Here is a 25,740-nt window from a genome sequence, read left to right on the forward strand (position 1 = left end):
GTTGTTGTTGTTGTTATTATTATTATTATTATTATTATTATTATTATTATTATTATTATTTTTTTTTTTTTTTTTTATTATCATTATTATTATTATTATTAACGTTTTTGGTTTGTTTAGTTACACATGTTTCTGGCGATTGGCCCGAAATGCACTTTCACTCAACAACATACAATGCAGTTCCGGGTTTTTGGAGTCGCCTGATTGTCCCCGTTGTGGGACAACGGCCGTAGAAACTACGGATCACGCTTTCTTTGATTGCCGCGAACTCCGCCAGTACTGGTCGTATGTCAGCGGAGTGACGGCTCGCATCGATCCTGAGCATCCTCGCCCAATTACTGTATCCGATGTTGTGGACAACGTGAGGCCGCCGTGGGACCGGGAAAGACAAATGGTCTATGTTACGATCCTGACCGTGCCGAGAATGGTGATTTGGACGTCGCGTCTGCAAGGTTGCCGGGGGGTGTTGTCTTTTTCTGATCAAGATCTGATCGCTTTCTTTAAACACCAACTACGGGTGAAGATCAGATGTGATAGAAGAAGGTTGCATCGCGCGGCATTTGACAGAAGATGGATACATGTGGCAAGTCTGTGTGTACGAAGAGGAACCAAATTTGAATATGTGTTCCCCGCCTAGGTGTGGAACGCGCAGTTCTGTAAAGTAAAATTAAACAAGTAGCCTCTCAGCTACCGATTAGGAAGCCTCCAAGATCCCCATCCCCTCTACCTGCAATTTTTGTTTTCACCCCTTCTTCTAAATTTTACCCATCTTGGAGAAAAAGAAATACAAACTAACCTCCATCCCTTACCCACAAAAATTTTCTTTTCTCCATTCACCCCCATCTAGAGGGCATCCCCACCTAGAGACTGACCCGCAGAAGCGAGGTTCCTTTTACAAACCTAGTGGAACGGGCAGTCTATCAACTCGACGGGGTTGGGAGGGTCCTACTAATCATCTTTTGTTGGGTTTTTTTTCTTCTTCCCCCGCCCTCGACACAAATGAATTATTGTACCATTTTATTGTTATCTTTTTTGTTTTTACACGTCAATAAAAAATGTTTTAAAAATTGGGAGTTACTAGGACGTCCCCCAATATGAAAGGGTGAATGCGGTATTATGGTGAAAGAAGATACTAGCTAGAAGAAACTTTGACTTTGTTTAGTTCTGGAGTGACAAGGATGACCAACGACCCCCAAAATCCCCCCTTTTGAGTTGGCCATGTGCCTAAGTTTTTTGTTCATCGTTGATTTTGACTGTATTTCTTAACATGAATAAAAGATTTAATATCTCAAAGTGTAGTATCTGTTCTTCAGATGCTGCACTTCCATTTCTTGTTCTCTTTCGGTGGAGGAGAAATCCTTCACGACTGAGACAAGTTTTATTTTTATACCTTTTCTCCACGTTAAAAAACGACCCTAGTGTCTAACTCTGTCCCGTGAGGAGGCATAGTAAATAGGTACACTGTGATCTTGTCAGCCGGGCCGCTGAGTGTCTCAAAATTATAGTCAACTGTAATCTAACAAAAAATAACTGCAGACAAATAACAAAGGTAGAGAGAGAGAGAGGGTTAAATCACAAAACCAGAGACAGAGAAGAAAAGAAAGAGGGGAAGAGTACGAGAGAGGAAGGGAAAAAAAGGGAGCGTGGTATGTTATTAAGAGGAAAATTAAGAAAGAGACCGGCGGGTAAGTAGAAGGGCGGGGTTGAATATTACCCGGCAGTTTATATGAAAATTAAAATATGAAATATAAAAAAAAAATATTTAAATATATTTTCGACTTCGGAGATCGATAGACATAGAGAAGGTGACGATTGAATTCAGGTCAGAAGCAAATTGAAAATCGGTCAGCAGACAGTGTAGACCCGGGTGGTAGCGGTATTGGGATGAAATTAAGATACGGCTTATCAATAGAAATAAAGTAGATATTAAGATACGTCCTAATTAAAAGGCAAGAGTATAAAATAATTGTAAGGAAAAAAAGATTAGAGTATATATATATATATATATATATATATATATATATATATATATATATATATATATATATATATAACTACTTCACTTACTCACATAAAATTAATATACGAAAGTATAGATTTATGCGTAAACTTTAAGTATTTACTTCAAAAGTGCTCAATAAGTAGGTCGAGCTAGTTAGTAATTTATAAAATATATATGGCGATTAAGCTACACTGAATATTCGAGGAATCCTAGAGTGGATGAAACGCCGAATATTCAGTGTAGCTTAATCGCCATATATATTTTATTTATATATATATATATATATATATATATATATATATATATATATATATTACATGGAAGTCAACACTACTCAAGGTCAGGAAGCCACTTGGGGATAAGGGGGATGGTATCGTAGTAATCGTTAGTATTGGAGATTTGATAAAGTGTCTTACTTAAGGGGGCGATTCATCAGGAATTTGTTTATGTTGGACTTGAAGACATCCAAGTTGTAGTCAGGTGGGAAACAGGTAAACGGAAGAGAGTTCCAGTTCCACAGGCGTGCACTTCTAAGAGAGAAACTTTGTTCATGGAATCTACGTTTAGATTTTGGCACAGATAAAGAGTTGAGAAAATTATTGAGGGTAGCAGTGAAAGATTGGCGAGGGGGGACAAGAGATTGGAGCTCAGACGATGGAAGTAACAATAAAACAAAGACAGGCTCGCAGCGTCTCTTCTGGAGCGGTAGAAGGATCCTACCATTTTCCCAGCGACCTGGGCAACAAACTTGATGTACGTGTTCCATTTTAGATCAGGAGTAATGGTCAAGCCAAGAAGCTTGTCAAAACTTGAGGCCTCCTGAAGACGAGAGCCATTCATTTCAATTGATGCCAGATGTGGATCAGAATGTTGATGATGTAAAGAGAGAAGCTTGGTTTTAGATGCATTTTGGGGTTGGGAACGAATGTGCACATATCTAGCAAATAATCTAATTAGAAAAAAAAACTTAGTGGGATCATGCACTCGTCTTTTTATAACCACTCTCTTTTTGCTGTCAACCACTCTCTTTTCGCCTCCGATCTTTTTCATAACGTCTTTTTAAAGTAACTAATTAATTAATATGCAAATTAATTGTATATCAAACTACACGCCCCATAGTCCTTTTTTTTTTTTTTACATAGGCGTCACCACTTATCAAGGCCGATCGGCCACTCAAGGATAAGGGTTAAAGAGTGTAGAGTAGTCAAAAGGACAATATAGTAATCGATAGTAGTGGAAGTTCGGTAAATTTGTTAACTTAGGTGGAACGGCTCATCAGAAACTTGTTCACGTTGGATTTGAAGACAACCATATTATAGAAAGCTGGAAAGCAGGAAAACGGAAGACAATTTCACAGGCGTGCAGTTCTAAGGAAGAAGCTTTGATCATGGAATCTATGTTTAGGTTTAGGTACAGATAAAGAGTGGGGAAAATTATTGATCATGTTTTCAGCTAGTCTAGTGTTTCTTGTGAAAGTTTGGCGAGAGGGGACCATAGATTGAAGCTCAGTTGAACACTTTCCATGAAAATAACGATAAAGCAGAGACAAACTCGCAACATCTCTTCTGTGAGACAGAGGTTGCAGCGAAGAGAAAAGGACATCTCCCACCAGGCCACGAAGTCTATTTTGAACCCTATCAAGGCAGGACAAGTCTTTTCTAGCAGCTCCTGCCCATATGTGGCAACAGTACTCCATCCTTGGACGTATCTGGCTCTTATATAGATAGAGAATAGCATCAGCAGTGAGATATCTACTGGATCGATAGAAGGATCCGACCATTTTTCCAGCGGCCTTGGCAACAGATTTGATGTACGTATTCCATTTAAGATCAGGAGTAAAGGTCAAACCTAGAAGCCTGTCAAAACTTGAGGCCTCCCCCAGACAAGAGCCATTCATTTTAATTGATGCCAGATGGGAATCAGAACGTTGATGATGTAAAGATAGAAGCTTGGTTTTAGATGCATTAAAAGTAACCAGCCACTCCTTTCTCCATTGTACAACGTTATCAAGATCAGAGGAGAGGGAATCGGAGAGAACTTGGTCGTTTACTGTCTTAGATGTGCTACCAAAGATGGTAATGTCATTAGCAAAAATGTCTACGAATGATGTAAGGATGTGATTTGGAAGATCATTAATGTAGATCACGAAAAGAGTTGGGCCCAGGATGGACCCCTAAGGGACTCCAGCATTTATACTGTGAGCTTCTGATTTTTGCCCATCAACTACTACTCTTATGAACCTATCAGAGAGAAATGATTTAATAATTGAGAAGACATAAATAAATAAGGTTTACTTGGATTACTAATTAGCAATCACGAGAGAACATATACACATATATACATATACACATACATACATACATATATATATATATATATGCAGTAAGTTGTGAAATATATATGGCAATTAAGCTACACAGAATATTCCGAGTTTCATCCACGCTAAGCCATAAGCCTGATGAATCCTAGCGTGGATGAAACACAGAATATTCTGTGTAGCTTAATCGCAATAGATATTTTATAACTTACTACCTGGCTCTACCTACGTATTGAGCACTGTTGAAGTAAATACTTAAAGTTTACGCATAAATCTATACTTTCGTATATTAATTTATGTGGTTAAATGAAGTAGTCATATATGTGTGTGTGTGTGTGTGTGTGTGTGTGTGTGTGTGTGTGTGTGTGTGTGTGTGTGTGTGTGTGTGTCCATATATACATATACATGCAAATATAAACATATTGGTACATTTTATGTATATGGATATAGATGTTTATATTTGCATGTATATGTATATATGGACACACACACACCTGCTGTATATATATATATAACAGAGTCATATAAGCATACGCATATATATATAGAAATGTAATTAATAAAAACCTGAAGAAAGTGCTCAATACTGTTGTAGAGCAAATATGCGTTTTATTTTTATTGCCGTATTTTTCTGTTTAGTTACATTTTTGTTTCAGCTACACGACCGTTTTTTTTTTGCCGTCAGGTAGCTTCCTCAGACTTTTACAGAAATATTCGTTTATGGTGGAATGAAAGAGTGAATGATGTCAGGGGAGGGTTGCGAGAAAAGCGGAAAGAGAAGAAGAGAACAAGGGGAAAGGTGGGAGGAGGGTGCTTGGTATGTCGGTAATATTTCAGTTTGGGAGTTTAAGGACATTAGGTGGTTGTGGGGGTCTGGGAAGTTCATCTCTGGTGTGGCTGAGAGGATAGGGATACATGGAGGGGAGGAAGATATGTGAGGGTATGAGGAAGGGGGTACTTTAAATTTCGAGTCCTAAGGTTTAGGTTGTTGGCGTCTCGTTGGTGAGATGATTTCTTGATAAGTAGGTTATATATATATATATATATATATATATATATATATATATATATATATATATATATATAGTCCTGGTCAAAATCATGAGAAAATAACCGTTTACGCATATTATCAAATTTTTAATCAAACAAATGGTTGAAACCATTGCCAAAAGGGAAAATATGATGGAAAAAAAATGAAATCTGCTTCATTCGAAACCTTCACCCTGATCTAATAATTATTGATAAACCCGGTGCGTTCGTTTGGGGAAAAGAAATGCCATCCTCACGTTGTTACAGGTCGGCCATCTTGGGTACCGTGCAAACCAAATTTCTTGTTTTAAACCTTATTTTCGCATTTTTTGTTGTTGTTTTAGTCTTAATAGCCAGGGTTTTTTTCTCTTATTTATTCCTTTCTATGTTTTTATAATTTTTATTACTACATTTATGCGTATTTCTCCTAATATTCGTTTTGTTTGGTTTCGAATTATTCTGGGTTAGTTAAGCCCTTTTTTCAAGGGGAGTTCACTCTCATGGAATATATTTTTATTACTAGAGTTACTTCCCTTACATCTTTTTCGTTACCTATACAGTACTTTTGGATTTTGCTATTTTCTCATTCAATTGTTTCTTTCTTTTTCATTTTATTTATTGTTAATCCAGTTTTTTTTATTATACTCATTGCGTTCTATTGTGTTGTTCTATTTATGTTTACATTATTCCGTTTATGTTGCTGTTTTTAGTATCAATTTCTGTGCAGACATCCGTGAATTACATCTTTTCGTCTGTTTAATAATTTTTCTTTTGCTATTAGTATATGATATGCTTCTAGTATGCAAAGGTTTATCTTTTTGATTTTCTTGGTTAATATTTTTGTGCTCTATCCACCATGGACCATCTTAATTTATATTCTATTTTATTTTTCTTTAATTCCTTAACTGCTAATGTGGTTGAGTTTTTCTTAGTTTTTTTCTTGGTATTGGTTCTGTTGCTATCTTCATTATTGTGATTGTCCCTATTATTGTTATCATCTCTTCTGTTGTTTTCATTTTCATCTACATTGTTTTTGTTCTCGTTACTTGTAGTGTTAGGTTGTTTCTCGGTGTCTTGGTTAAACGATGTTGTTTCTCGGTGTTAGGTGATTACGATATCTGTCCTTAAAGAAAGTTCTAGTGTTCTCTAAATATACTTTAGTTTCATTACTTGTTATAACTTCAAATTTGTATACTATTTTTGAGGTTAAACAGTCCCCCCAAGTGGACATTCATTAGGGTTTCGGCAGTTCCATTTTTTTCGTTGTTAGATTCATTTTCAGTCTTATCTGAAATTTAGTAAATAGAAAACGGATATCATCAGCTGCTTACCATATAGCTGTTTCGTAGATTTAAAAACAGGACATCTGTTAAATATATGGTTTTCCAGTGGATAATACCATTTCCCCAATAAAAAATTGTAAAATAATAAAATTACTATTTATACTTATATATATATATATATATATATATATATATATATATATATATATATATATATATATATGAGAGAAAGATATATATATATATAATGAAATGTTTAAGATTACAAAATCTATTCTGCGACCTTATAAATGTTAGTATTACCAAAAGGCAAATAGGAAACATAGAAATACCTATCTAAAAACCCAATATGTCGTCTAAAGAATAAAATAATTTTGAATAAAAAAATGTAAAAAGTTTTTGACAGTGTTTTTATTATTATCTTAAGTAGTTTCTGTCTGTAATTTGATAAAATTTCCTCAGAATGTTATTTTTATGTAGTCGCTGAGCGGTGGATTAAACCACGTTTGGCTCTTCCTTCTATTTTTCTTTGTTACATGTCTTCCGGTTTTATTATGATCTTTTCAGTGTTTATTGCATGTTCTATTTTTCGTTGATGTTGCTCTTTTTTGTTTTGTTTTTTATATTTCTTCATAGACATATTGTAAGATATTAGATTTGCGTTGTTTGTTGTTCTTTCTATATTTGTATTATTATTTGGAATCTCCTTAAAAAATTTGATTCGTTCTTTATATCTTGATCTAGCTAAGGCTTTGTTATAATAATCTTTATTTTTTATTAAATAATCCTACATTTTGCGATATATTAGATATTCTTTTTGAAATGCTAGGTATAATTGCTTTTTTCATACTGTTCGGATGGTTGGACTTGTGATCTATGTAGAATAACGTTTCGTTAGGTTCATACGTGGAGTTCATGTAAAACAATGTATCATCCAGGTATAGTCTTCCTTTAAGTCCTGGAATTTTTTATATAGTTCATTTAGTATATAAAGGCCTGCGTTTAAGGTTAAACATCCCCCCACCAGTAGACATTCAGTAGGGTTCCGGCAGGTACTTTCTTTTGCGTTTATATTTAATGTTCGGTCTTATCTCTATTTTTTTTTAATTGTTTAATTTTTTGTTTGTTTTTTCAAATAACCTATTTGTGGAGTTCATGTAAAACAATGCATCATCGTGGCATAGTCCTTCAAGTCCTGGAATTTTTTATGTAGCTCATTTAGTATTATATATATATATATATATATATATATATATATATATATATATATATATATATTTGTCACGACCCGGTTAATGGATGACCGAATTGATTATATGTGAGTTGTTACGGGTGCGGTGGCTAATCACAACGCCGTAACACAGTATTTGCTATCGTAAGGAAGAGTAGGGAAAAAGGTTTTGAGGGAGAGAGATAAAAATACAAGAAGCAGGTATTTTATATAAAACTAGGGAATTTATTACAGACACAAAACATACCAAAACAAGATAGACTGACAGAAATATTTATGAAAGTAATATTTAAACAGGACAAAAGGGAAGAACCCAAAAGTAAAATGAAAGGGAAAAATGGTAACAAGAGGAAGGTAATTATAGTGGGAAAAACTAGGCAAAGCAATAATCTCTTCTCGGAATTTAATATATAATATGATATTCTAAACGTTTGGTCAAATGATAAACAAAAGTACTTTACCATCCGTCGTAGTAGTAGTGATGACCAAGTTGGGTAGTAGGTGGATTCTGGTGATAGTGGGTTGAGGTTAAAGTTCTTACGACGGCCTTTGAACAAATCCGCCGGGGAGAAAGGCTGCCTGTGGAAGCTACTAGCTCACTCTTTCTCACTCCCGTTAAGCTGTTACTCCCAGCGTTTTATATTCATAAGGGAGTGTATATTTCTTAGACCTCTTTTTCTTTCCTTTCTTTTCTTCTTCTTCCTAACCTTTCCTAATTCTATTTTTAGGGATGGGGACAACCTGAATGACCCTAGGTTCTGTACCCAGTCCATTCAAGGTCAAAGTTAATACTACGCCTCTTGTTGCAGAGTTCAATCGGCAATACGATTGTATTTGAATAATAATCCGCAATTTAATTAATTCAAATCTCAATCAGAATAAGTGTTGAGTTCAATCGACAATACGATCGTATTTGAATAATAATCCGCAATTCAATTGATTCAAATCTCAATCTTCGATGAGGTTCGATTCTCGGAGATAATGTTTATACACCGGGCTGTATCGCTTCTTTTCGCCAACTGTTTATTTCTTATTTTCAAATCCCTCGTGGTCTGCTTTTCCCGCCACAAATGTTCGCTGTCTGGTTATCATGACGACGTATTTCCGCTCGTTACGGCGATATTTACACCCAACCTCTGCCCCACTCTCCTCAGCCAAGTGACTGCCACGCCACATCATTTACAGAGAGAGGGGGTTGTCTGGCTGCTTAGGTCTTAGGAAGAGAGAGAGATAGCGAGATATATATAGAGTAAGTAGAGAGATTGAATGTTCGCTTTGCTGTGACGTCACAATATATATATATGTATATATATATATATTAAAGTTTAATTCACAAGTTTTTAAAACACATGTTCTTTTACATTCGATAACATATTTTACTGTTTGTTGAAGATTTCTAACGAAATGAGAAAATAAAAGTACATATGTTTTTCAAAAATTGTGAATTGCACTTATATATATATATATATATATATATATATATATATATATATATAAATTCGTTTTTCTTTTGCGTGTATTGATATTCATATTAAAAAAAAACTTTTTTCTATTTATTTAAAAAGAAAATACAATGTTCTTATATATGGGTTGTGGAATTGCATTCACTAGCAAAAAAATCTAGCTAATTCGCATATTCTTTTAAACATTCATTTTAATTATATATATATGTTATTCCTTAATTGGAATTTATTTTGAGATGAGCATTATATGTTAATTTTATTTTTATTTCGGACTATTAGTCTCATCTTTTTATTAGTTGTTGTTGTTTTTTTTTTGTTTTTTTTTTAATCTTTTTTTTATTGGTTCACAACGTTTCGGCCAACTTCCTCTGGCCTTCGTCAGGTGGTAACCGCGACGGATAGGAACTTCGATTCTCCTAACTGCATTCTCAGCCATCACTGCCATCCGTAGTTGTTATATATAGAAACAATTTTGTGTTTACTATACACTTTTTACGCAAATATTATGCAAGTATAAATCATGTAGAATATCTGCAGGAATATAATTACACGTAATAGTTAACTAAAGATGATCATCCCATAAGAAAACCGAAGCAGATGAACATTGTCTGAAGATAGCGGTTTCAATCCCACCCAAAGCGTGCCAGAGGTAATTGGTCAAAAATGTGGTGAGACGACAACAACTACGGATGGCAGTGATGGCTGAGAATGCAGTTAGGAGATTCGAAGTTCCTATCCGTCGCGGTTACCATCTGACGAAGGCCAGAGGAAGTTGGCCGAAACGTTGTGAACCAATAAAAAAAAGATTAAAAAAAAAAAAAAAAAACAACAACTAATAAAAAGATGAGACTAATAGTCCGAAATAAAAATAAAATTAACATTCATTTTAATTAATTACCTATTAGTTGCTTCGGTTTTCTTATGGGATGATCATCTTTAGTTAACTATTATGTGTAATTATATTCATGCAGATATTCTACTTGATTTATACTTGCATAATATTTGCGTAAAAAGTGTATAGTAAACACAACATTGTTTCTATATATATTTATGTATATATATTTTTGCTGCACAAACTTTGCCTACCAAACATTTCCTAAAGTTTCGCGTCTACAGACATTAAACTTCATATATAAGGTATTTGAACCCATGCAAATCTTTATATTTTGGGTTTTAGCCCGGAAAATCAGTGCAAAAGTGTGAAAATTAAAAATAAAATGAAATTTGCCAGGTGAAGGTCGAACGCCGACATTACGAATACATAACGTAGTAGCTATTTGTTCATCTTAATTTTTAGCCTTGCAGTAAACATGTTTTCATAGCCCAGTCATTGACGGCAAAGGTAAAATAAATCGTGAGCTGAACATTTTAGTTTCGATTCTCGGTGATGGCGCATGAGTCATTTATAAATTCTTTTTAAATCATTATTATATATTACATCCAATCTATCTATCCATCTATCTATCTATCTATCTATCTATCTATATATATATATATATATATATATATATATATATATATATATATATATAAAGTGAAAATGTCCGCCTGTCTTTTCTCGATGGTAGTTAAGGAAAACTATTATACAGAAAGGCATTACTTTACATATTCACACTTTTTAATATATACATATGCACATAACTTTATGAACAGTACACAGGGCCCGAGCAAAGCTGGGCGGAACTGCTAGTATATATATATATATATATATATATATATATATATATATATATATATATATATATATATTCATTTTTTAAGCCCGATTTTATATACTAACGTGAGAAAAAGGCTGCAGAGAGAAGGTTATAGCCCCTACTTTTGTACTCTATATTTTCGAAGGCTGTCATTTTGCATGGAAAATGTGGAGTATATATCGGGTTCTCATGCATGTTTTCACCCAAATTTCTATGACGTTGGCGCAGACTCGACCGACAGTTGACGAGAATCGCCGAAAACAGTCGAGCGTTGGTTATGAGCTCCACCGGCAGCTGACGAGAATCACCGGCCAAAAAAAAAAAAAGGAAAAAAAACTAATCAATTTATTTTGTTTATTTATTTAAACTTTTATTGAGAAAATGTAAAAAAAAAATAAACCAATAACCTACAAAAAAATATTTGAAACTTAAAAAAAAAAAATAAATGAACCGTATAAACATTCATTTATTTTTGGTAACATTTCTTCAAAGTTTAAAAAGTAATTAATAAAGGTATGTATCCATATGAAGGTAGTTTTTTTTTTTATTATTGTTTTTTGTTATTTTTTTTTCTTTTTAATAGATTTTATTATGTTCCCCGTCGTCTCTTATTTCGCTCGGCTTTTTCCGGCGGTTCTCGCTAGTTGTCGATCGAGCCGGAACCGAAGTCATGAAAATCCGGGCCAAAAGATGTATGAATACTAGATTTTGTACCATATAGAAACCAATGATAATATTTTTTTAATATGGTGTTATATACTGACTAGTTGTATAGACCCAGTTTTTTTTTTCAGGTGAACGTGAAACTTTATAGAAAGCGTTTTCATTTCGTTCTTCGTCTCGTCTGTCGACCCCGACAAAGTGCCAAATAAATAAAAGAAATACTTTGAACTCACTTTTTTTTTAGAGACACTTTTATTTCCTGACTGTGCTTTCCATTTTACAGACAAAAATTTTACAGGACTGTTACCTGCTAGTGGGAATTCATTGTCGTTTGCTCTCCTTCTCCTGTTGGTCATGTCTCTTCCACTCCATTCTCTCTGTCTTACTGCTGCTGCTATTTCCACGTGACGTCACCAGTCCTGCTACTTCCTACTGCTCCTCTCTCTATTTCACTGCAGGACTGTTGTCTACGCGACGTCGCCGCACATTATGGTACAAACGGTTCTGTCACATAGCATTTAAGGTATATCTATATATCCTAACTTTTTACGATTTTCCTAAAATTGGATTCCACGTTGGAGTTATGGAAGCATAAAACCCATCCATCTTCATCTATGAAAATCAAACGGGAAACAACTTTCATAGTTTAAAGGGAAAATAACTCTCGTAACTTAAAAGGGAAATAACTCTCATAGATTAAATAAATAAAACCTATTTCTGTCTTTCAAACGAAACTGATGCCGCTGATAAAAATTAAAAATAAATTAAATGTAAATTAAATTAAATTAAAAATGAATAAATCAACTTTAAAGAATATTTCTAAACAGAACGGTTAAAACCAATAATTATTAATAACATTAAGCTAATTATTAAAATAATGTTTTAATGTAATATGCAAATGACGTTACTTCTTTAGCGTATATTTACTTTGAATAAATAGTATATATGTAAAAACTCACGAAAGCTATTAATGCAGAGTGAGCAACTTAAGGTTTGCAGTGAAAGGAAAGAAGTTTGGATTGGTTGGTTGTTGGCTTTTCTGCTACCCCCCCTCTTAATTTTTATACAACAGATACTATATATATTATTCCTTAATTGGAATTTTTTATTTCGAGATGAGCATTTTTATGTTAATTTTATTTTTTTTTTTTTTTTTTTTTTTTTTTTTTATTTCGGACTATTAGTCTCATCTTTATTAGTTGTTACTAATAAAGATGAGACTAATAGTCCGAAATAAAAAATAAAATTAACATAAAAATGCTCATCTCGAAATAAAAAATTCCAATTAAGGAATAATATATATATATACCAATCGGTACGGACCCGACTATGGAAGATCAGATAATGAATAAATGTGGATTTATAAGATCAAAGAATCCAACCTTGATCGCCCTTCGGGGCCCGTGGCGCAGTTGATAGAGACGTTGAATCTCTACGGTTCCAGATGAACATTGTCTGAAGATAGCGGTTTCAATCCCACCCAAAGCGTGCCAGAGGTAATTGGTCAAAAATGTGGTGAGACGACGACAACTACGGATGGCAGTGATGGCTGAGAATGCAGTTAGGAGATTCGAAGTTCCTATCCGTCGCGGTTACCACCTGACGAAGGCCAGAGGAAGTTGGCCGAAACGTTGTGAACCAATAAAAACAAACAAACAACAACTAATAAAGATGAGACTAATAGTCCGAAATAAAAAATAAAATTAAAACAGATACTATACTTTGGTCCTAGCCAAAAGGCCAAGATAAAGGTGTTATTCGGGATAATAGCTAGATAATCCGTACTCCTAATTTGTCTCTTTTTTTTATTCTTGTCCTCGAGTGGCCTTCGGGCTTTAATAAGTGGTGACTCCCGAAAGTGTGGAAAAAGTAGATGCCTATCTTATTCTTAACTAAAATCATTTCTATATACACTGAATCAATACAACAGATACTACACTTTGTTCTTCATATATAGTTTATTTCGCATGAAAAAATTTTACAAGTAAATTAAGAAAAAATTCAAAAAATAAAAGCAAAAAATAAAAGCAAAAATTTACACATGTAAACAAACTTAGGCACAAGGCCCTATAAGATCTGGGAAAGAGAGTCTTGCAGGGTATTTGTAACTAAAGTAAATATGGAGTCTTTGGCGACTAACTCTTGACTGGCAACATTTATCACAATACCTCACTCTCTCTCTCTCTCTCTCTCTCTCTCTCTCTCTCTCTCTCTCTGTCTCTCTCTCTGTCTCTCTCTCTCTCTCTCTCTCTCTCTCTCTCTCTCTGTGGAATCTAAACTAACTAATGAATTTGTTCTTAGTAAAAAAAAAAAAAGTCAAGATAAAGGTGTTATTCGCGACTATAACTAGATAATCCGTACTCTTAATTTGTCTTTTACTGGGCAACGTTGTGTTTGTTGCACTAATACTGACTGCACTAACAGCGCGATTTATTTATCAAACGAAATAACGACAGAAAAAAAGAAGAAGAAGAAAAAAAAGATCACTCTAAAAAGAAATCTCACGCTCAAGAAAATCGATGACTTTTTTATGGTTCTTCTGTTTTTTTAATATTCCATCGAAATCTGTGCTGATTATCCCGGATTCAAAGTGTTGATTACAGGAACTGCATCTTCGACGACTGGTCAGCTTAGTGCTCAAGTCTTTTCATGTCTTCCCAGATTTAATCTCGGAATGCGACACATTTTATAGAACTCTCCTGTCAAAAAGAAAACAAAAAAAAACAGTTTTCATACCTCGTAATCAACGTCGATTAGTTTAAAAGCTGCCATAACTTCACCGTTAAAAATGGCGTTGTTTTGTTGTTGTTGTTGTTGTTGTTGCTGCTGCTGCTGCTGCTGCTGTTACTTAGACGAGGTCTTTTAGTCACGCAATTTCGGAATTAAGATACAAAATACTGCGATTCAAATTCTTAGGAGATAAAAACGTTTTGTAATGTTAACATGTGAGAGCATCCTGTATCTCTACAGACCCACTATTCACTCATGCATGGAATAGTGTTGCCACATCTGGGCTGGCGCATCTGCTAACAGTCTCTCGCTCCAAGATAGGGTTAAAAAAAAAAAAAGAATCGCCAACCTAATAGGTCCCGCACTGTCGGCCAAACTCCAACCTCTGTCCCATCGCCGAAATGTGGCATCCCTGTGCCTGTTTTACAAGCAATTTAATGGAATATGCTCCGACGAACTCAAAGCACTGGTACCCCCCTCAACGTAAATAACCCCGACAAACCAGACATGCAGCAAAATCCCACCCCTACACTGTAGAGATCCTTAATACCGTTAAGCATTTTACTCGAATAGCTTTTACCCTCGAACTACTAGACTTTGGAATTCCTTTCCAGGCCCCTGTTTCACTGACTGTACTGACATGCAGAAGTTCAAATAGAATGTGAACAGACATCCCGCTGCCTAATTCCATAAATATTATCCCTGCAAATCTGATCCAAAATAGTAGCCTCTTACGACCTAGTGTCGACGTTTAGGGTGAACTAACAGAAGAAAAAATTAAAAATAAATAAATAAATAATAATTTAATATTAATATTAATTTAATATAACTATTAATTTCATATTAATAAGATAACGTGTTTTATTTACTTTCTGTGTCACGCTTACATCTGAGTGACTGTTAATTGTTATGGACTTCCATTTCTTGTAATTATGTCACCAAGAATTCTTCATAAGTTTTGGTTTCGGTTTCGATTATAGCTGATGGCACCCCAGTAATCTATCTTTTTTATAAATAATTTTAGCAACCATTCTTCATAAGTTTTGGTTTCGGTTTGGATTATAACTGATGGCACCCCAGTAATCTATCTTTTTTTATAAATAATTTTAGCAACCATTCTTCATAAGTTTTGGTTTCGGTTTGGATTATAACTGATGGCACCCCAGTAATCTATCTTTTTTTATAAATAATTTTAGCAACCATTCTTCATAAGTTTTGGTTTCGGTTTGGATTATAACTGATGGCACCCCAGTAATCTATCTTTTTTTATAAATAATTTTAGCAACCATTCTTCATAAGTTTTGGTTTCGGTTTCGATTATAGCTGAAGGAACTCAAGTTATTTGTATATTCATATATTTTTTTTCATAAGTTTTGGTTTCGGTTTCGATTCAAGCTAATGAAACCAAGTTATATGGATATATTTTTATTAGTTTTATAATCGCAACTTCATAATATATAAAAATCGATAGAACATTAACTCTATAAGTTTTCGTTATTTGAAAATACATAGTTTGGAATCAAAAATAAAAATTCCGCAAGAACTTTCTCATCAACCTAATAGTAACTTCGAGTTAATCATAATGGCGATGAGACTCTATCATCGTTTCGCATTGCATATAAAGTAAATAGGACTGCTTATTAAAGACTGAGGATAATTATTTCAACATTTTTCTTTAATTCAATTTTCACCCCAAACAGGGCATAGTGCCACTTTGAAGAGGGGGGAGGGGGGAGGCTACTATCGGGGACATAAGTTGCAGGGATATTATGAAGGGAGATGAGCAGCAAGATGTCTGTTCACATTACACTTGAACTTCTGCATGTCAGTACAGTTGGGAAAGCAGAATCCCGGAAGGGAGTTCCAAAGTCTAACAGTTCTGGGGAATAAACTATTGGATTAGAAAGCTTTCTTACATGTAGGGATTTCTACAGTGAATGGGTGGGATTTAGCTGCTTGTCCGGTTTGTCGGGAGTATTTACGTCGAAGGAGTACAACAAGTGCGTTAGAGCATTCACCGTTAAAATATTTGTAGAACAGGCAGAGGGATGGAACATTTCGTCGGTGGAACAGAGGCTGAAGCTTAGATTACAGTTCAGGATCTATCAGGTTGGCGACTCTTTTTATTTTTAAACCCTATCCAGGAGGGAGAAGCTAGTAGCAGATGTACCAGTTTAAATTTGACAACAGTACTCCATACATGGCCGGATGGTGGCCTTATAGATGTATAGGATACTTTCAGGGGTAGGTAGTTTTCTAGCACGATAGAGAGAGCTCGCCTTCTTCTCCGCAGGAGGGACCTTTTGTGGCCTTCAGGCCCAGATCAAAGTGTAATATCTGTTCCGGCAGATGCTGCATTTTAAGACCATTGCACTTGTGGCAATTAGTTATTGATCCATGTAGGGACAACCCTATATACCATGACAGCAGTACTAGCTCTCCCTTCCCTCCCCTTGGAGGAGCTGGTCTCCCCTTTCCCTCCTCCTTCCACTCCACATTAAAAACGACCTTGTGTCATATTTTGCTTGTGTGAAGAAGCAAATAAATACCCACTTTCCTCGCAGCGGCCCTGGCAATGCTCTCAATGTATCTGTTTAAACTCATGTTCCCTGTGAACGTTAGGCCGAGGAGTTTCGGTGTCATTAAGCGAAACACGGTGTTCTTGTGTGTGTGTGAGGTCGATGGTATAGTTATTTATCAATCTGTCAAGCTCCACCTCTGTTCACAGTTGTTTCAGAGTTCTGCAGTTGAATGTTGTTATATTGTATATTTTATTGGGTTTAGAGAGGCCGTTTTTCGGTTTGAAATCTGCTATTGGCGTTGTGGCGATGACGGTAGCAAAGTTGTTAACGACACGAACTGGAAACCTGCGTGCGCCAAGTTCGTTGCATAGGAACACTTTCATCAAATCCACACGTGATAATTTGTCTCACCTCGTCGAGAGGCGTTAAATAAAATAACGTTGTTATTTTTCTTTCTTTTTTATTTTTATTTTCCTTTTTTTCATTCCTTTTTTTTCTTTTTCTTTTACCTGTATATGACATAATCACGGAGACAAGTTAAGCAACGTTGAGTCTGATCAGTATCAGACGAGTGACCATTTAGGGAATACCAGACGCTGCATGCCAGAGGACATCGACACCGTCCTGCAAGAACTACAACGAATACACGTCATCATCTACCCCAACTGAAATATACATGGACAATTTTTTATATTCCCTAGAAACTTCCTCGTTCCATAGAAAGACGGTTCAATCACTTCGTTTTTACATTGAAGAGCTTTCTGGATTTTTACCCATGGACATGTAGAAAGATAGAATTGTTGGATACTGAACCGTGGCTATTCACATTTGGAAGCAGAGGTGTGCACACATGTAAATTTCAGGTGGATTTTGATCTGCATTCTCATGTCCCATAAAAATGACCAGAATTGTAATTATCACGAAAACTGTTAACAACTCAGTGTCAGGGGTTATGAATTGCGCAATGCAAATTAGAAAAGAAGAATGTAATATCTTAATATTTACATTTCTAGGAATGTCGATTGATGTGGCATAAAAGAAAAATAAACAACAGAAGATAGCAGACACAGCGGCAAGCGTGATTGGCATCTTGACATCTATCCGTCATCGAGCCACATACCAACCAACCCCTACACTAAACGTTTCTCTCTATCTCTCTTTGTCGATGAACAAAAAGCTTAATTGTAAATAAAACTTTATATGTTGATAAATTCGTCCCTGTGTTGATTTTGAGAATGACGACAAAAGAATTGTCAGGTGTATATATCATTTTAGCAAATCATTAGAAAGTGCAAGCTATAAAAACCTAAATATCCCATGTACTAGCAAATCTTGTGAACATGTTTACCAGAAACAACAGTTTGAAATAAGTCATACACCATCCATTATGACTACGAAATTCCTACAGCTACATACCTAGAAAACAGGTCTATTAAGCCTGATGTAGTGGTATGGGACAAGAGGGAGAAAGTAGCAACCCTAGTTGAAGTAAACGTCCCTAATGATGCTGGCCTTAACAAATCAGCAAGGGAGAAAATAACAAAATACCAAAGTCTTATGTACGACATGAAAAGAAACTGGAATCTTAAGAAGAACTCTCTTCCGTTTGCCTGTTTCACACCTGACTACAAATTGGATGTCTTCAAGTCCAACATAAACAAATTCCTGATAAAGCGCCCCCTTAAGTAAGACACTTTATCAGATCTCCGTTACTAACGATTACTACGATATTATCCTATTGATTACGGTACACACAATAACCCTTATCCCCGAGTGGCTTCCGAGCCTTGATAAGTGGTGACTACCATGTACTAAAAAAAGAAGGTATCAATCATACCAGTCTTTATAGTAGTAACCGGGCTAATAAAAAAAGAATCTTAAAAAACTATCTGGCGAATATACCCAGTGAACCAAGTGCAGGAGAAATACAAACAATAGCACTTAAAGGGACGGTTAGATTCTTAAAAAGACCTCCCGATTGAAGTAACTAAACTAATGGGAGAACGTTTGTCATCCGGTAAAATACCCCATCCCCAGGAAAAACAAAGTGATAAGAAAAGTAAAACAATAAGAAAATTATATATACATTCAACAACACAACAAACAATAAGAAAATTATATATACATTCAACAACAAACATGCCTTCTGACTTTCGGTCTTTTGCATTCAATATCTGCACTTAACTTTAAAAACTAAACGCAAATTCCATGAACAAAATTTATTTTCTTTTACTGCCCACAATCCATTCCAGAGGAATAGTTGACTCACAAGCCGCAAGGCTGCTTCCCAGCTATCTGCGACATGGTCGTTTTAAAGTTCCACGTAAACAAGTTCTTGTTGAGCTATTCTCTTAAATTATCAAGTTCTTCCTATTTTCCACCACAACCGACAATTGTGGTTTCGTCTCATCAACCACCTGTCGCTCATTAGCGACATTTGATTTGTCCTTGAATAGTATTCAAGCCTTGATGAGTGGTTATGCCCTTGTGAAAAAAAAAGTCATATTATTGCTAATTAATGTTACAATTTGAAGAAAGTGAAGCCTATAATTTAAATCGACATTCAGATACCACGACCGGAATTTAAACAATTGACCGGAAATTAAATCACAGGATAAAATGTGAATAATTAAGGCGGAAGTGAATAGCGGAAGTCGATTGAAAGATGAATCCGTCACTTTACGATTGCAATGCAAAAGTTGTGATTGAAATACGTTCGTTCATCGCGATACGAAGGAACTTTTAATAAGATTGTAAAGTCATTAACCTACTTTCAGGGCGGTCTAACTTGAATTACTCCCCCCCGCCTTTTTGACGCTTTTCATTTCAATGCAATTTCAGGGACAACTTCTGAAAGAACACAAAAGATCTTAACGACTTCTAAGAAAAAGGAATAGGAAAAATGGCTGCCTCGCGTTCTTTGCTATTTAAGAGTCGAGAAATTCGATCGAAAAAAATCACCTTTTTTACTTTTACCTAAAACGAAAGCTTTTATATACTAAAGTATTATCGTTAAATTTCTTGAAAAAAAAGATAAATCGATTTTGTGTTAGTTTCCGTAAATAATTCGATTCTTCTTGTCGAAAGCGAAAGGAATTTTCTTTCCATGAAGCGTATTTCTGACTGATGGAATTAATGGAACAATCTTATAATGGCTGCCTTTTCGCTTGCAATGAAAGTTTGCTTCCGTTACGAAAGCCTCCCCCCCACCTTGAGAGAGCAAACAAGTAAACTATAAATACAAGGTAGAACGATAAAGTTGTTGCCCTAAAGAAAACAAAACTACAGCTTTATTTATATATTACTAGCGAGGGGTACCCGGCGTTGCCCGGGTGTTTTTCAGGGTATGTGAAAAAAACCTGAAGTGTTGACGACGCACAGTTGGAAAATAGTAAAGTGTTTGAAAACAAACAGGTGCGCGTTTTTGATTGACGTGACGGCGATAGGTATTCAGCAGTTACGATTTTGTGCGGGACAGTTTTGAATAAATCGGTTTGTTTGTTTTTAAAAAGCCGCTCCCTGTTTATTAGGAGGAGCGAAATGAAAGCTACAGTCTGATATGACGAAGTCGACATTGACCAAACTGGCTCTGGGCCTGTTGTATTTATTTGCTCCCCCACCGAGCAAATTAGGCACAAGGCCAATTTTTAATGTGAGGAGTCAAGGGAGGGGGAAGGGAAAAAAAGGGGGCCAGCTCCCGAGAGGAGGGAAATGGGAGCTGGTTAAAGGTCAAGCATGTGGGGTTGCCCCCACATCTGGTCTTTGCTAGTCATAGCTAGTCCTAGCTAGTCATAGCTTGCAGTATCTGTCGGAACAGATACTACACTTTGATCATGTCACCCGGGCCCCGGAGGGCGCGCGGGCAAGTGTGGCTCTGGGCCTGTTGTATTTATTTGCTCCCCCACCGAGCAAATTAGGCACAAGGCCAATTTTTAATGTGAGGAGTCAAGGGAAGGGGAAGGGAAAATGGGGACCAGCTCCCGAGAGGAGGGAAATGGGAGCTGGTTAAAGGTCAAGCATGTGGGGTTGCCCCCACATCTGGTCTTTGCTAGTCATAGCTAGTCCTAGCTAGTCATAGCTTGCAGTATCTGTCGGAACAGATACTACACTTTGATCATGTCACCCGGGCCCCGGAGGGCGCGCGGGCAAGTGTGGCTCTGGGCCTGTTGTATTTATTTGCTCCCCCACCGAGCAAATTAGGCACAAGGCCGATTTTTAATGTGAGGAGTCCAGGGAGGGGGAAGGGAAAATGGGGACCAGCTCCCGAGAGGAGGGAAATGGGAGCTGGTTAAAGGTCAAGCATGTGGGGTTTCCCCCACATCTGGTCTTTGCTAGTCATAGCTAGTCCTAGCTAGTCATAGCTTGCAGTATCTGTCGGAACAGATACTACACTTTGATCATGTCACCCGGGCCCCGGAGGGCGCGCGGGCAAGTGTGACTCTGGGCCTGTGATTAGAGTCGAGGTTCGATTTTTTTATACCGAAAAGCGAATGTAACGCGTGCCTATGCGGGAAATGTGGAATAATTATCGTTTGAAAGTCAATAAAATTAAATAGACAGGCGAGCTCCGTGGTTAAGTGTGAGATATTACAATTTATAGATGATATAAAACGTTTTAAGAAATTGTGAAACGAGCGAGCGCTTCTTTGAAAGAAGCCTTTTGTGGACATCGAGGAAAAGCGTACATACATACATACATTTTCACTTTTATATATATAGATTCCTTAATTGGAATTCATTTTTTAGATGAGCATTATATATTAATTTATTTTTATTTCGGACTATTAGTCTCATCTTTATTAGTTGTTATTAACATATAATGCTCATCTCAAAAATGAATTCCAATTAAGGAATAATATATATATATACCAATCGGTACGGACCCGACTATGGAAGATCAGATAATAAATAAACGTGGATTTATAAGATCAAAGAATCCAACCTTGATCGCCCTTCGGGGCCCGTGGCGCAGTTGATAGAGACGTTGAATCTCTACAGTTCCAGATGAGCATTGTCTGAAGATAGCGGTTTCAATCCCACCCAAAGCGTGCCAGAGGTTAATTGGTGAAAATGTGGTGAGACGACAACAACTACGGATGACAGTGATGGCTGAGAATGCAGTTAGGAGATTCGAAGTTCCTATCCGTCGCGGTTACCACCTGATGAAGGCCAGAGGAATAGTTGGCCGAAACGTTGTGAATAAACAAAAAAAAACAATAAAAAGATAAAAAAAACAACAACTAATAGAGATGAGATTAATAGTCCGAAATAAGAATAAATTAATACAGCTTTATTCTGAAACTTTTATTGAAAAAAATCAACTCGGGTAACTTTGTTAAGGAATAGAGAGAGAGAGAGAGAGAGAGAGAGAGAGAGAGAGAGAGAGAGAGGGGGGGGAGTGGAATTATAGTGTAGACACGTTGATCGGAAGTAAAAGATCAGCTGATTTGATTGCGTGTGAGTCATGTGATCAGGTTAGCTGAATGGTTGAGATTTGATTTAGACTCAGAAGACAACGGACGGCTTCCCGTTGTCTCCTCCTCTTCACTGGGGGCGGGGGACGAACGTTGACGTGTGTAGAAGAAGAACCCACACAGGCCGATTTCACTTTCCACCTTCTGCAGGACATCTGGGAAACGTGAAATAAACTATAGAACTAATTCCTTGTCTTGGAGTGATTGAATCTTCATCCAAAAACAGGTATCAAGCCTCCCTCCAGGACGAGAAATTCCAGATGGTCCAACATCGAAGAAGCAGAGGTAGGTTCTGAAAATACATGTCATTCACACACGATTCCCTTTATGATACAACATAAATATATAATATAACACGTCATCTCTTCTAATCCATTATTAGAGATGACGCAACAAACACTCAACCCTTTATTATAGAGACAATATAACAACTTAACTATGTAGTAGAGCTGACATCTATTCAATGTAGCCGCCTTAAGACGCAATCACCTTCTTAAAACTGGTCCGGAACTGGAAGCATGCCTTTTTTACAAGCGCCGGCAGCAACTTGGGGAAAACTCGGCAGATTGCGGCGTTTGGTGTTGTGGGAGGTCATGTTGGTGATGTTCTCGACATATGACCAAATGAAGTAGTCCAGCGGGTTAAGTTGTGGAGAGGAGGGAGGCCAATAAGAGCAGGTTTTAAAGTCGTATCATTTCTTCTGGAGTCAAGTCTGAGTCTCTTTGAATTTTGGTGTTGACTATCAAGCCCACTTCGAAGATGCGAGGTTCCACAATGTGGCCCTCACTTGAAACCACACCAAAGACCATACGTGTAGCCGAAAACTTCGTTAAGCTATATCATCAAGCGTTAAACCGTCCGGATTTGAATTTTGAGTGTGTTGGCAATGGTCCTGTTGGATCGATAGGGAGCATGAGTTGTACAGCGTTCACATCTCCGATCTCGTTCGTTTAACATTGTGTAACTTTCATACATGATAGAAGGCTCCTATCGCTCTTGGGATTTGTATACAACTGGCCAACTCATAGATAGTCTGCAATAAAGAGAGAAAAACAGTTTTCATCAAACGGAAATGGAATCATGTCGTCTTTTCTAGGGTGATATTTTACCGTTACACCTTGTATGTTCTATATTCTTATATAACGTTTATAAATATTTAATTTCACTTGAATATCGTTGTGGTTTGTTCCTTACTAATGGAAACAGAAATTGTTTCGTTGATGGGTTCGAATCCCACGACCAGCGGCAATTATTACTTCTTGCACTGATGATTCCGGAAGGATGAAACATTAGTGTCTGTAGGTACTAAAAATAATTATATATATACATATATATATATATATATATATATATATATATATATATATATATATAAAGAGAGAGAGAGAAAAAAAAAGAGAGAGAGAGAAAAGAGAGGGAGAGTAGCAGGCCGCCCGGCATTGCCCGGTCGTAAAATATGCTTCAATATATTTTGATTAATTCAGGTTTCGTATTTATTATTATGCTAGCAGTTCAGCCCGGCTTTGCTTGGGTCCTATGTACTGTTCATAACTTTATGTGCATATATATATATATATATATATATATATATATATATATATATATATATATATATATGTATATTAAAAACTCATGTCCAGGTAACCTACATCTGAAACTTCAAGTGTTTAGACCTAAATATGTTGGAGGAGTTTGGTAGAGTCTACAAAGGTCAACTCTTTCAACTTTGACCTATTGGCAGCCAATTTTTCCCCAAAAACTGATGAAAAATCTTGCTGCATGTCTGAATACCCTTTATGTAAAATTTCATATGTTTAGACCCAAAATTTGAGAATTGTTTTGCTAGAGACGACAAAGGTAACATCTTTGGAACTTTGACCATTGGCAGCCAAATTTTCGGTAAAAAAAAAACGATTAAAAAGTTTGTCTGAATAAATATTTAGACCAAAAATTGGCTGAGTAATTTAGTAGAGGCCGCAGAGGTCAAATTGTTTTCACTTTGACCCCAATTTTGACCCCTTAACATTTATTGTTTTGGGCTCAGATCAGATTAAAAAGTTTGAGCCATGTCCAAGTAACCTACATCTAAAATTTTAAGTGTTTAACCCCAAAATTGGCGGAGGAGTTTGGTAAAGTTTTAGAAAGTCAAATCGTTGAGCTTTGACCCCTTGACAGCCAAATTTCTGGCCAAAAACCGATTAAGAAGGTTTTTCCAAATCTCAAAATCTTTATGTCAAATCTCGAGTCTGTAGACTGAAAATTGACAGCGTAGTTTGGTAGGGAAACACACACACACACACAATTTCACTTTTATAGATTTATAGATTATATTGGTCCTAATAAATAATTTTAAAAGTTTTAAAAAGTTCTCGTGCACTACAATGGAGGAGAATAAAAACCAACGTTTAGTTTGCGATTTACATTTCCTTTGACGTCAATGCCTGTTCTATGAAGATATGTCTGCTGCAAGGCTAAAAATTAAAACATGAACTGATAGCTATTACGTTACGCATGCATATTCGTAATGCTGTCGTTCAAACTTCACCTGGTAAATTCAATTTTTTTTCTTTTTAACTTTCACAATTTTGCACCGATTTTCCCGGGCTAAAACCCAAATATAAATTTTCGCATGGGTTCGAATACTCTATATATTAAGTGTCATGTCTGTAGACCAAAACCTGACTGAGGAGTTTTATTTTTTTTTAGATATGTGTTGTCAAAATAGAAATTAATTGGATGCTAAAAAGAATTGTATTACACGTGGCGTTAAATGCAACATTGCAAAGAGAAGCTTCGTAAGCGACGTATGTGGCTGGAGGTACAGAAACTTTTTTTTTTACAATTTTCTTTGACAAAAAAAAGAAATAACAATTGAACCTTTTTTAAAAAAACATTTTCTTGCAATTTTCTTTGAAAAAAAAAACAAAAACAAGAAAAAATACTTGAAAAAAATGTTGCTTTTATTATTCTTTGAATCTTTTTAAAAAAAAACCTTTGAAAGACACGAAATAATGCAGTATTTGTTTTTTGAAAGGACAATTTTTTTTTTTTGCTAAACAGTATCTATATATTCGCAAATTATTCACGTTGGCTGGTAGGAAGTCGTACGCGAATTCGACAATGGAAGATCGACTTCCGTCTGGAGTTATCTCTGTTACTTAAGGTGTTACTCGGAGATTTCTGTTTTTTTTTTTTGTTTTTGTTTTTTACATAGGCATCACCACATTATCAAGGCCCAGAGGCCACTCAAGGATAAGGGTTAAAGAGTGTACAGTAGAAATTGGACAATATAGTAATCATTAGTAATGAAAATTTGGTAAATTTGATAA

The 25,740-nt window shown here is 35.9% G+C and overlaps 1 protein-coding gene across 17 annotated transcripts in view; it reads left to right on the forward strand.

Moving 5' to 3' along the window:
- LOC145260677 (neuroglobin-1-like) overlaps positions 1–25,740 on the forward strand; it is a 783,991-nt gene that overhangs the window by 727,977 nt on the left and 30,274 nt on the right. For 2 of the 17 annotated variants that reach the window (XM_080119039.1, XM_080119045.1), the window contains one exon: positions 25,118–25,229. The exons of the other annotated variants lie outside the window; for them this stretch is intronic. The gene's annotated coding sequence lies outside the window, so the exon portion shown is untranslated. The remainder of the gene's footprint in view (positions 1–25,117; positions 25,230–25,740) is intronic. 17 annotated transcript variants of the gene reach the window in all.

This window comes from Euprymna scolopes, chromosome 36, assembly GCF_053919585.1.
Source record: "Euprymna scolopes isolate OS-2025 chromosome 36, ASM5391958v1, whole genome shotgun sequence".
In the NCBI taxonomy this organism is placed as follows: Eukaryota; Metazoa; Mollusca; class Cephalopoda; order Sepiida; family Sepiolidae; genus Euprymna; species Euprymna scolopes.